Source organism: Struthio camelus, chromosome 1 (assembly GCF_040807025.1).
Source record: "Struthio camelus isolate bStrCam1 chromosome 1, bStrCam1.hap1, whole genome shotgun sequence".
NCBI lineage: Eukaryota > Metazoa > Chordata > Aves > Struthioniformes > Struthionidae > Struthio > Struthio camelus.
The window spans coordinates 149,584,668-149,597,685 of record NC_090942.1 but is presented as its reverse complement, the minus strand read 5'-3'; the positions used below and the strand labels follow the sequence as shown (position 1 = coordinate 149,597,685).

Below are 13,018 nucleotides of genomic sequence, written 5' to 3'. Positions count from 1 at the left end.
TGTTGCAGAATGTAAAGCTTCATTTGCTACTTGGGTTCTGGTGGCTTGAAAAGTGTTAAACAAGAAGTACAGAAGCGGCCCAGTAATTTTCCCTGTAGAGAGGTAACCTTCAGACATTCAGCCAGGAATAGTCCTTGTTTGATGGATGAGATTGATTTGCAACTTTGAAATACATGCCTCACATTTTAAGAAAAAGCAACACATTTTGCCTGTTAGGAGGATGTTAGGAAATCTCTGTCTGCGAACATGAGTCTCTAAGGAAGATTAAGGTGCTATGTTTGGAGAGTTTCTGGGATTTGAAGGGATAGTTTCATTAACTTTCTTCTGATTCCTGAACTTTTTTTTTAGGATAGGGAAAAATTTTTCCTCTTGTGGTTTTGATATTATATTCTTTTATATAGGCATGTCCACTTTTGATAGCGAGGCATCTCAAATCAAGAAGAGAGTCTGCATGAGATCCTTTGGAGTTTATGAGTTTAGGCAGTTTATGTCCACAGTGGTATTCAGAGCCTTGTCAGGCAATCTGGTCCCCTGTGCTGGTTATGGGGATAGTTAGGTACATGCTGATGCGACCCCCAAAGACTAATACTCAGAGCTGGAAGCTGCTTAGAGATAGATGCTGGACATACTGAGCATAGAGATGTTTAAAGACTGTTCCTCTTTCCAGCCCTTAGGCATCTTTGCTTGTGTTTCACAGAACTGTCTGATACTGTTGCCCTGGAGTCTCATCTGAGTTCAATCTAGACAACTTTATTAGAGGATTTATGCAAGTGGTACAGCACAGTGATATTTTCATCCTTTTTATACAACAGCTTTTGCCACAGAGATGAGAGAACTGGGCTAAGCTCCTTTTTCAGCTTCAACAGCTTTAAATCCCACACTGTATAACACTGATAGTGGAAAAATACGAAAAACAGACTCAGGAACAAAAACCAGGAACCTAGATCAGTGTCCTAACCATAGGCCTTGGTTAATCTTGGATTATATTTGGCCTGTCCTTACTGGAGGGCATGGAAGCTGTAGTCCATCCAACCCAGTCTACAAGGTAGGGCACTCCTGTGGCTGTAGACCCTGTGGATTTGGAACTGCAGAGACTGAGGGAGGAATTCGTTCACAATTTCTCGTAGCTTGTAGGCTAATATTCAGTGAGTATCACCTCTTACTCCTTGATTTTTAAAAGAAGCCTCTCCTTGGTCTTGCCTAAACAGAGTGTGAATCTGACAATTTCAGCTGATATCTTTTAGGTGGGCCTGAAATGAGCTCTGAGAGGGGATGTGTTCCCCCGCGGAGGTTTTGGGCTGTAATCAGACTTAGGTATTCTTAGTGTGAGCCAACTGTTGGTCGCTTGCAATCTCCTAATGTAGATTAAAGTCAAGTAGAGAAGCACCTCATGAATTTAGGCACTTCCTGCATTACACAGGCATAAGAAAAGGCTTTGGGGGTCAGAAGTGGAACCGATGCACTTCTGTTCCGTCTTAGTGCTTCAGTGGATTTAGCTATTTATGACTAAAGTGAAACAAATCATCACAATTATAAGGATAATATGAAGAGATGAAACTCACTGATGAAAAGTGGGTAAGTGACAGTATTTAATTAATGAGTTTAATTACTGCATCTAATCATTGCATTTAATTAATTACTTTGTCTAATTAAGAGAGCATTAGCTGTGATTGATCTATGCTGGTCTGGATGGAAAACCAGCTCACCACTACCAATCTCTCAGGCAGAATCTGCCATTACACATTGAATTGCCATATTGTTTGGACAGGACGTTCTCCCTCCCATGTGAAGCAAAGGCCTGCATGGAGGGCGAATTGAAGCTTTAACTGAAGTTGGACAAGGCTTATGCTGCTTTACCCCTTTGTCCTTCTGTCTTATTTATGGAATATGACTTTGCTCAGCAATGAAAATTTCACTGCTGGACTTCAAAGTCAGCCACCAAACTCTCCCAGGAGTTGGGAGTCTGGATTAAGTGTCTGGGAGCAAGGTATTGCACATGAGAGGCATGATGTAGATTTCAGTTGCTTCAGTGATGTATAACACTTTGCATTTCTTTCTAATCTTTATGATTTCCCATCTTGGGCTGCTGCAGCTCTAAATAAAAGTAATGTTTAACAAGTAATATAATTACTTGTAATATAATATATTACAAGTAATATTTGAAGAGTCTTTTTTTCTTTTCCCTGGTAAAACTCTGAAATTAAATGTGACTGTGTTACAGTCTACCAAAATGGTATTTGTATAAATTGCAGTAGAGGGTGTGTTGCATGACCTGGGTTTGACATGTGAGTGTGCAGGGAGTATCTGAGGATGTAGTTTGCTAGGACAGAGTTGGAAGGCTAGGTAATGTAGAAGGGAAAAAATTGGGCTAAATCAAATCAAGTAAATCAAATCCAGAAGAGTCCTGGGTCTTCATCTCAGAAGACATTAGTGGTTTTACTCCAAAGGAGAATTTGGAACATATTGTCCATACATGCAGTATGGACAATTCAGGACCTGGGAGCTAACAAGAAAGTTTAGTTAACCAGGAGGCGGATCCTGAAATCATCCGAGACTACTGTTAATGGTGGTGTTTTGTTACTAGATGCTGATTTAGTTCCGTATTTCCGCAGTTGCAGCTACCCAAGCAGCCTCCCTGGGAACAGTCCAGCTGCATGACACTAAAGGTAGTGGCTCACTGTAAACATGAGGTTTAGTAAATTCTCTTTAGGGAACCTTGATTTCTTAAGACTTTTTTCTCTTGTTTGTCTCCAAGAGCAATTTGACAGAGGGCTGGACCCATTTTAATCTTTTGTGATTTTTCTTTAGCAGAATATGGAGTTTATTTTTAGGTATTTCTATTCTTCAGTAACTGTTCACATTCTAAGGAGCACCTATCCAAATGAAGCACCTAACTCTGGACATAAACTGAACTATCCAAACAGCACCTCTGCAATTTAAAATATGCTACCTATATGCACCTTTAAGAACTCCTTTCTCTGTGGAAGTTCACCACCTTTACAGTTACAACAGTCATCTCCTTTTTCCAATCCCTAGGAAGACTGTGAGACCTACAATACCCATCTTTATATGGAGCACAGGCAAAGGTAGAAACATATGTTTCTATACATTTTATCATGAATGAATAAAATCTCTTTGGTTGATTTTTCTGTAATACTGCTTTTTTTGTAAGCACGCTTTAGCTGGTAGGCTTCAGAAAGCAAGGATTATTTTCCCCTTTGTTTCTCAAATAGTTCATTCATTTTTAGAAGAAGTGGTATTCTTCTGGTATTTTACAAAAGTTTAAAGACAGCTATATTTTATCAGAAGCTTCTTGGGTGAACAACAGTTGACTGAAGGAGGATGGCAGATGTTACTTGGTTAAATTCTTTAGTGTTTCCCCTGTAGATCCTCTTACTCACTTATTTGTGGTAAACTCTAGGATACAGCTGAGTAAATAATGTGGAGAAATGCAAAGTGCAAAATTCAGATTTCTCGCTGAAGTTCCCAGGGGAATTGTATGTTTTGAGTAGAACAGGTATGAAGAATGCTGAAAAGACTGTGGTTCTTTTATCTATTATTCCTAACTTGTATTTGAAAAAGATAAAAAAAAGGCGGCAGTGATTAGTATTCAGAGGCTAATAACTGGAACTAATAAAATTGGTCTACCACATATTTTTATAAGAGCTTGCAGCTTTCACTTATAGCCCTGTGAGTATAAAGTCACTGTTTCACTTTATAGTATAGTGCTTTGTTTCTTTTTTTAAATATCCAAAGGATAACTTATGTTGAATTCTTAGGGAAATATATGAATAGTTCTGGTGGTATTATACCTCTCTGCTTTTCTTGGCTAATTTGCACCCCAAACAAATGCAAAACCTCTTCCTGAAAGCAATTTGCAGGAACACTCTGCACAAAACATTTATTCAGTCACAGTAGTGACAGGAACCAGATTAGAACAAGAACACTGCTATTACTATGTATGTCCTAACTTGATGGTCAATGAGAATAAACACGAACACAAATAAAATTTAAATGAATGTCTTTACTTGCAGAGAAATGGTTAAAACATTGAAGCCAATTTTTATTCCCTCATTTTTACAGTTAGGAGGCAACAGTCACTGTCTCTTAGCCTTTACAGCCAGCTATGCTTTAAGGTGAACCACTCCAGATATCGATTGCAACTTAAGGTCAGAGATATAGTCGAGGCTATTGCCCTTTTAAGTGAACAGGAAGTCCAAGAAATGACTTCGATGGCACAATCTTTAACTAATTCTTGGTGGTGAGGGAGACAGAGGGCAGGCAAAGAGCAAAACCATTCAGTCAGTAGCAGCACAGAGACGGTGAGTATTTCCAGCTGTACATTTGGGGCTGGCATCTTGTGTTCTTGTGTTTTTTCTCAAAGTAACTTCGAATTTTCTGCTGAAGGTTGAGTCCTCCACTGCTGCCATGCAGAGGCACAAGTATCTAAGGATCCAGTCAATCAGCTTTTAGGGAGTTGATGTAGAAAATTAGTATGTATTCCTTGAAAAATTCCTTTTATGTTATTTACATTCTGTTGCCCTTAGGCACTTGTAGCAAGACTTTCTCACTGGGAAAAGCTGCAAATGCCCCCAGGATTTTGATTGCTGGATCATCCAGACAGGAGGCTTGCTCATAGCCTCTCAGAGCCCTTACACGCCTTTTCTTTCTCCGAAAACCTGAGTGTAAATGGGGCTGGTGAGTGCGCAGATCGTGGCCTAATAGGAGGCTGTCACACAGTGGGAACGCAAGTGTAGCTGTGGGAACCTGAAAGAGTCCCAAGTACACACATAGCTGCGTAGGAGCGAGGTACTGAACTCACTTGTGGCCTGCGGAGCTGCTCATAGGCAATGCGCCAAAAAGCCTCCCAATCACAGGGGTTTAGTCCCTTTTTCCCCAGGATCTTGTGACAGAACCGTTGCTCCTTAGTGTTGCAATGCACAGGCCCCCTCAACATCACCCCACTCTTTGCAGTGCTGTGTGCCTGCCTTCGAGCTACAAAAGTCCAGCTCCTTTCAGTAGGCTGTGACTGCTGGAAATCGTGTCTGGTCCAGCTAAGGAACCCTGCCATTTGCACTGGCATCTTTGTCTGTGTCGTATGTGAATGATTATGTATTTTTATTTGAAAAACAGAAAATATGAATGCAGTTATAATTTCTCTTATATGCTGTTACTAAGTAAGACTGATTGTTTGGATTTCTCACCCTCCCCCAGATTCAGCCCATTGGACTCAGCTAAGAATTATAGTTTAATTTATTTTAAGTAGAGATGTTCTGTTTTCAATTATTTTCTGTTGCCTCCCAAAGGACTGTTGTATCTGGGTGTTTATTTTTCAGATCATTTGTTAGCTGATGATGGCTCTTGCTGACTTGGTGGAGAGACTGCCATGGAAAACAAATATACCAGCCTTCCTGGTATATTAAGGACTTCAAGTTGTTTTTAATAGAAGTAAGGGAGAGAGGTTTTTTTTTTTTCCCTTCACATTTTATTATAGATCAAAAGTGAATCATTTGTTTCCTCCTGAAATTGAAAGCAACGCCTCTTACAGAAAGTTTAAGTGGAAATTACCTCTGTACTGTTGTTACTCTAAAAACAGAGAGATTAACTCCAATTCTTCATTCACATATGAGCTATGTAAGGAATTTTATCTGAATAGATCTAACTGACTTTTTGGCTGCCCCATTTCATTATTGGAAATACTGCTTATATTTTTAATGGCAGTCTAGCAACTCAGTGATTATTTAATTGTAACTAAAGTTGAGCCAGGCCTGGTAGCTATATGCTTTTTTGTAAAGTATGTTGTGAAGGAGGCACAGTATAGTACTTGAACCACTTTAAGCTGAAAATAAGCTGAGAAGATAATTCCCACCATTTTAGCAAATTTACGAAATGTTCTTTTCTGGACTTCAAGTACACTATAATTACAGCAAAATAGTATGTATACCTAACTATTGCTTTCAGGAATGCTAGCCATTAGTCTGTTTATCAGCATGACATATATGTGCATTGGGATATCCCCTTATCTTTTCACAGCTTTATTTGTATTGTTCTTGAATAACATTTCAGTTGAAAGCTTTAAAGCAAGCTGTGACTCACAGATGCAGGGTAAGAGACCCTTCACTGTTTACTCAGTCTCCTCCTGTTCCATTTTTCACATTTTCCTCTGTGTGTGTGTGTGTGTGTGTGTGTGTGTGTGTGTGTGTGTGTGTGCATTTAAAAAAAAAAAAACTTGTCAAAAAGGCTTTGAAAAGAGGCTATTTTTGCTCTTACATTTTTGATCATACCTTCTCCATGTTTCTTCTAATAACTTGTATGTAATTGTGTGTGGATAACTTTTATGTAATTAGACCTATTGACTCAGTTTCATGGAGTCTTACATTATGTTCTTTTCACTGTCAGACTTTCTGTGGCAGAATGACTGCCACAGCTGGCTGCCTAGCCGAGATATTGCAATACAGCCCTGACAGTCTAGAATTCAAAGTCGCAAGAGGAGCTGCTTAACAGATTTTGAATGTTATAAATGAACTGACAAAGGAATTCCTCATTTTCTCCATCTTCCAGTGCTGTGCAAGCATAAATAATAACCGTAAAGCTTTCTCCATAGGGCTTTCTTCAGTTAGAGGCACTAGGCAGTGATACAATCTAACATGTACAGAATGCAGGTGTAGAATTGGCTGGATTAGAGTGAAGAGTGATTTTTAATATTAAAACCATTTGTAAATACAAATAGAATAGCATGTGTGCCTACACATATCTACTTTGGGGATATATATGCCTATGGCATATATATGCCTATGACATATATGTGTTGGCATTTTGGGAAAAACTGAATAATCTTTATTAGAATTAAGCCAACATCTTTCATTAAGTACATACCCCATCTCAACAGGCATCCTTCGGCTGATTCTGAAGTTAGTGAACGCATGTAGTCTCTGTCTCCTTCACAATGCATGACTCCTTTAGAAATAATTTAATGAAAGGCAATTGCTTGATTGCTGTTTCTCCGTATGGAATCCCTCAAGGGTGTTAATCTGCAGTGCGATAACGAGCAAATATTTTTTAATGTCTGGTATCAGTGTTCCACAGGTAATACCATAAGAGCTGATCTCCAAGTAAGAAATTCCTGCTGAGCAGGCAAAGTAGCCAGAGCAGTAGAATTCAATAAATAGCTACGTTAAAAGGCTTTTGTTCTGTTTTGTTTTTTTCTTCCCGAGTTAGAACTAGTTGCTGTCCAGTTTTGCACATGCTTTCAAAAAGAAAGACTGACTCTTAATACATGCTCTTCTAATATACCATAGTTGCAAATGACTGCAGTGGAAGCAGAGAACACTTACTCCCAGATTGGATAAAGTATTAAAAAGCACTGATTTGTTACCAGCATAGTATACATCTTATAATGGTACTGTCTAATCTTCTACCAGAAAGAATCACAGGCAACCAAGAGAGTTACAGAATCTTACAACATCATATCAGCATGTCTTCTCTAAGTCATTCTTCCAGTGTGACTGACTCACTGCCAAAACTGACTGGATGCCAGTTTTATGCCAGGTTTCTTTCAGCTGGACTAGAAAATATGTATTCAAATTCCTAAAGTTGCTTCTACTTTCAGAGAAATTGTATTATTGTCCCTGAAGTCCTATGATGAAGTGAAAATAAAGCAAAATCCCCCCAAAAGCAAGTCTTTAAATAGCAACTTATCCCTCCTTGTAACAAATGTACAGTACTTGGGGTGCTAGATGTATTTTAGCAATGCCCATGCTGTTTCAGTGCAGACTGTTCTGACCGCTATTATAACAACTTGTTCCAATGAAACATAGAGATAATAAAACCTCATTTCCAACACACTTTGTCCTTTGTCCTCAACTCCTACAGTAACTTCAGATCATGCCCCAGATCCTGGAGCACGCTCACCAGCCAAAGGGGGCACAGTCTGATTTTGTCTGTGTGCACAGGCCTCAACCAGCCAAGGAGCTGAAGTCTCCATCGCCTTGGGAAACCTGTGAAAACATCGTGTCTTTTAGACTTCTGTCCCTTTGTTCACCTTTAATTGAAACTGGCCTGTGGGACATAAATTAGTGGGGAAGGAGATGACGCACAGGCAGACAGCAGAGTAGCTTAAGCTTGATTTTCTTGGAAATCAGGCTAAATTAGCCCAGTAAAGGTCTCACATATTTTATGTCTCAGTAATGCCATATTCCTTATCCATAATTTTAAAATAAAAAGACTGAATTTTAGAAAATATTTTCTCTCACATTTGTACGCCATTACAATGCCAACATCAACTCTGTTCTTCTGTTCACTCTGGTTCCAGCTTAATCAAGGATCTGACCATATATAGATTGTTTATTCACAAATTTAGAGACTTCTTCATCAAGGTGCTGAAGTGTGTGCTTGTATTAAGCAGCTGAATAGCCCTGCTGGCTCCAGTTGTGCATACGTGAGGAACTTGATGAGGAAGTTTCTGAATTTGTGGAGAAAGACCTGGTGCTTTCCCAAAGTGAAAGAAGGGATGAGCAGAGAAATATGAAGAATAAAAACTAGGCAAAAAAAAAAAGCTGTATCCTTAAAAAGGAGTTCTGCAGTGAGGGTAACTGGGAATAATTAGCTGCTTGTCAGCTCATTAGTTAAGCTCCGAAAGACTCTGAGGCCTTTGGCAAATATGTGGTGGTGAGTTAAAATCAGATGTCTGAATCTGCTGGGGCCCTCATCAGCCATCCTGCTCTTTTGATGCCCTCAGCTAAGGGCATCTGATCCACTTCTAAATCAACTCCTGCACCAATGAAGTTTTCATCCAAGTATATGGATGAATCAAAAACAGGAACAGAAACAGCAATAGGAACATCAGAATGATTCAAAACTGGGAGTTTCATATTCTATTTACAACAGACGATTGCCACTCATACTCTGGAATAGATTTTACTCTCACTGCTAAATATGTAATCCCATTACTTTTAAACTCGGTGCCTTGCAAACCTCGTGGTCTTCAGTTCGGAAACTGAAAGCAGTGTTAATCTCCAAGGGATGAGGAAGATACTGCTCAGCATGAAGAAAGTGCCTGGGAAGGCACTTAAGGGAAAGCTGGTCCTGCAAGGGACCAGTATGTTTAGTTCCCTTTGTGATTAATCATCTGCCTCCCAGCTGCTGCTCTAACGTCTTTTAAAACACTCCAAATGCAAACAAAGGCAGAAAACTACCCGGAACGAACGCTAGCCCAGAGCTTTCAAAGGCACAATTCTTAAACATAGCTATTCCTACTACTGTTTGCCTCAGTATCGCTCAGTCCTTGCCCTGTTAGCTAGGTAGCTAACCAACACAGGCCAAGTTCATGCCTTTATCCTTGTTTGTTTATAGGACTTTGTCAGTGCAGCAGTGCAGCTAGAAAAAGGAGACTTAAGAAAAATGAAAAGGTCTTACAGTTATAAAGCATATTAGCAGAAATCATTGCAAATATTCTTAGGTAAAAGATTCTAGAAGTTTCCTGAAATCATTCTGGGCCAAAACTGAAGTATGGAGGGGAAACCAGATGTAGCCAGATGTGTAGCCATTTCTTGAGGCTAAGAAGTAGGAAACAAGAGAATAATATATTCTGAGTGTCTGCAACAGGTCAGGTTAGTAGTGGAGTCTCACAGGGAGCTCTGCTCTTCAACCTATTCATAAATGACCTAAAAAAGGACATGAATAATAAGGTGGTAGAATTTGCAGATAATACCAAATTATTAAAGTTCATAAAAAAATTGATAGCAAAGAGTTGTGGAAAGACGTCATGACAGTTTTGGAGGGATAATGTAGAGGTTATTATGTTATCAGTGAGCCAGAGAAGAAGAAGAGGAATGATTACTCCATGTTTCTTCTAACGTGAGAATTAGGAAGCATCAAATTAAGTGACTGGGAAGCAAGTTCAACAAACAGAAAGATTTACTTTCCTTTATATGCTATGCAATTTAATTTTTAAACTCTTTGTCACAGGTGTTCTGGAGACTAAAAATAGAAATGGTTCACAAAAGCACTTAGCCATGGTGATAAAACAAAATCTATCAAGAGTTATTCAACATCAAGATAATGATATAAAAATAGCCAGCTATAGGGGACTAGTCCCACAGCAGAAGACATACTTCACTGAAATCCACAACAGTTGAAGTGCAAAAAAGGGAGGAAGCTTTTTGTTAGGAAGAGGGTAGGAGGAGCTTGCTATTCTTTTTACAAATTATTCTTTTGTCACCCTTGTCTCTTGCCAGACCCAGCTCCTTGCTCAACCTCTGTTGCTGATAAAGCTCCAGTATTTTACATTTCCTTTCCTCATGGTTATTCCACTGGTCTTCTAAATGGGGAGATGTTGGCCTGCCACTGTGACGTGGTTGTGTACCCTCAAGGCCTGTTATGAACTGAATTTCATGCCAGCCTCACAGCTGAAATAGCTGTAGCAAATGCCAGTGAATGGTAAGAGGAGAATCTTGTTACCATTAGCCTCAATGTGATGAACTTCCAACTAACAGTCAAATCAAAAGAGCCACAGCAAAGAGGTGACTTACTGCTGTATGCAGAGATCCACCAGCCCTGTCATTGATCCCTATATTAATGGTTTCTTTTGACTAAAGAACTAGCTGTGCTGAATGAAGCTATCTGAACTCCATATTTGTGGAGTTCATACTCCACAACTCCATAAAGATAATTAACATTCATGTGTTTCATGGACAAAAGCTTTTCTTTAATTCACAAAGCACTAAAACTTTTCTGATAAATTTTCCAGCTCCAGCTTCAGATACTTCATGTCAGAGGTGCCAGCAAGTATGAAATCAGTCTGCCCTTCATTATGGTCTGCAAAGCAAGCACTGGTCAGGTCAGCATTCATAGCAACTTCCCAAACGTAAATGAGCAAGATGAATGACCTTCAGCTGTGTGAGGATATGTTTTATGCCTGTCTTTCTAGACAAGATGGGAATCCCTTTTGTAGAGAACATCATGTGCCCTCTGTTAAATATTGTAGCAAACAGGTTTGGAAAAGGTCACTATCTTAAACTTTCTAAGCTTCAAGAAACTTCCTTGCTGACAGACAAAGCTGCTTCTCCCAAATCTGTTAAGACACGGACCCTCAGACTAAGTAGCATCCTCATACTGAGATGACCTAGTTCAGCACCTTTCTCACTTCCAGCACTCATTAGAGAACACTGATTTGATATTCCTCTGTCTCATCTCTGGGGTAGGCTTCTCCTAGGTCCTTCTGATGGTCCTTCTGAAGACCCTTCAGATCACACACAAGACTAGCCAGCAAGAAGCAGTATAGCCTCACTTGTCGAAGTGACCTAGATAATATGATAGCCTTGAAATCAAGTCCCTTTTCTGTACAGGGGGACTTCTCTAGGCCCTAGCTACTGGTAAGAGTTGAATAGACTATTCCAGGGCCTTTCAGTATCTCTGCTGGCACTCTTCTGCTTCCCCCTTATTAGTCCACCATTTTTGTTGGGTGGAGAAGAGAAACATAATATAGTACATGTAAAATTCAGGTTACATTAGGAAAATTAGAGAGGCATGTACATTGTTGCAGTTCATGCTTTGTTACTCAGTGAATATGACTTTGATCTAAACAGCAGAGAACAACTTTGTCAGCCTGCCACTGGAAGATATTCACTTAGATCTATTCATGCAGGCAGAGGAACCCACATCTCCCACATCTTTATAGATTAATAGTCGCACCGTAATTGGTTAGCAGAAGCTTTTTGGCAGAAAACTTTTGAAAAAAGGATTGTTGAGCTTAGATTTCAAGGAAAAAAACTGTTGGGACCCTCAATCCTTCAGAGTCCTAAGTCAAACAAAGTGTCTTTCTTATACCAGGAAAAAGTGCCTAATTCCAGTAGGGCAGGACTGAATATACCTGTCTTCCCTGTAGGATTTCTTGTTGCCTGCCCTAAATGAGTCTCCACTCATTATTGCCTGATTTTTCTAACATTCCATGACAGGACCCCAGCGAGATCCCTAGATGTTGTCTTGTACTGCGGTGGCAAAGTGGTTACAATTTCATTTGTGGATTGAGGCCTGTGTTTTCTCTCAACCGAAAGACTTGTATGTTCTTCAGTACTGAAGTATGTTCTTCATCGTAATGCTGAAATTTATCAGAAATATTCCACTCATTTTTAGTAATCACTGCAGAAGGTAACCTGTAGTAAAAGTGTTCTATTTGAGACAAAAGATTAATAAAGACTATGAACAACAGTGGTGGTCATTCATGAAGTACACAGAACAGTCATGGCTTTGATTATAGGGTGAAAAAGAAAAAATTAGCAAGTCTACATGGGAATTGGTCATAATTCTATGGATGTTGGAAAACATGACCCTCCTTTGTACATTGCTATATGCTGACAGAAGAACACACATGATACAGGCTTTCTTTCGAAAGTGGTCTGATGCCTACTGATGGCAAGAGCTACTTAAGAGCTAGTATTCCAGTCAGTGATCACTCCTGATAAGCGCATGCTCTGTAAGTTTAGGATAAATAAAAATAAATCTGTGCCATAAAACACTAAAATCAATGTGTGGAGTTTGGTGTTACAGCAAGAAATCCAATTAAATAGTACTAAGTTTGGATTTTAAATGAACTGTGTAACAAAGAAAGACCTACAGTTTCTTTGCATTGCTATAAGATCACCTAGAATCACCATGTTAGAAGTTCCTGTTGACTTACTGCTGGTGACTAGAGACAGTATGCCCCCAATTTCCTTCTCAAGAAGCTTTTCATTGCCTACATGATTATCCAGTGTATCATGTAACTTTTGTAACCTCTGCTGAAGCCTCATGTTGTTGATTCTGATGGGCTGCTGCTCTTAAGAACGTGCTGCATGCTCTATGTTTAGTCACTGTGGTAAGCAGTTTTATCAGCTGAATTGCTCTCTTTTTAAAAATTGATTACAGGGTGTACAGTGACAGAGAATTCTTTTTTTAGACTTTAAAGCTGCAGACAACCCCCCTCAAACATCTGCTTTTTTTGTTAACCTTTTCCTGTAAAAACATGCAATGAACATATCAC

At 39.4% G+C, this 13,018-nt stretch overlaps 1 protein-coding gene across 5 annotated transcripts in view; it reads left to right on the top strand.

The window, feature by feature from the left end:
- Positions 1–13,018, top strand: part of GABRG3 (gamma-aminobutyric acid type A receptor subunit gamma3) — a 342,277-nt gene that overhangs the window by 214,506 nt on the left and 114,753 nt on the right. The gene's annotated exons all lie outside the window — the stretch shown is intronic.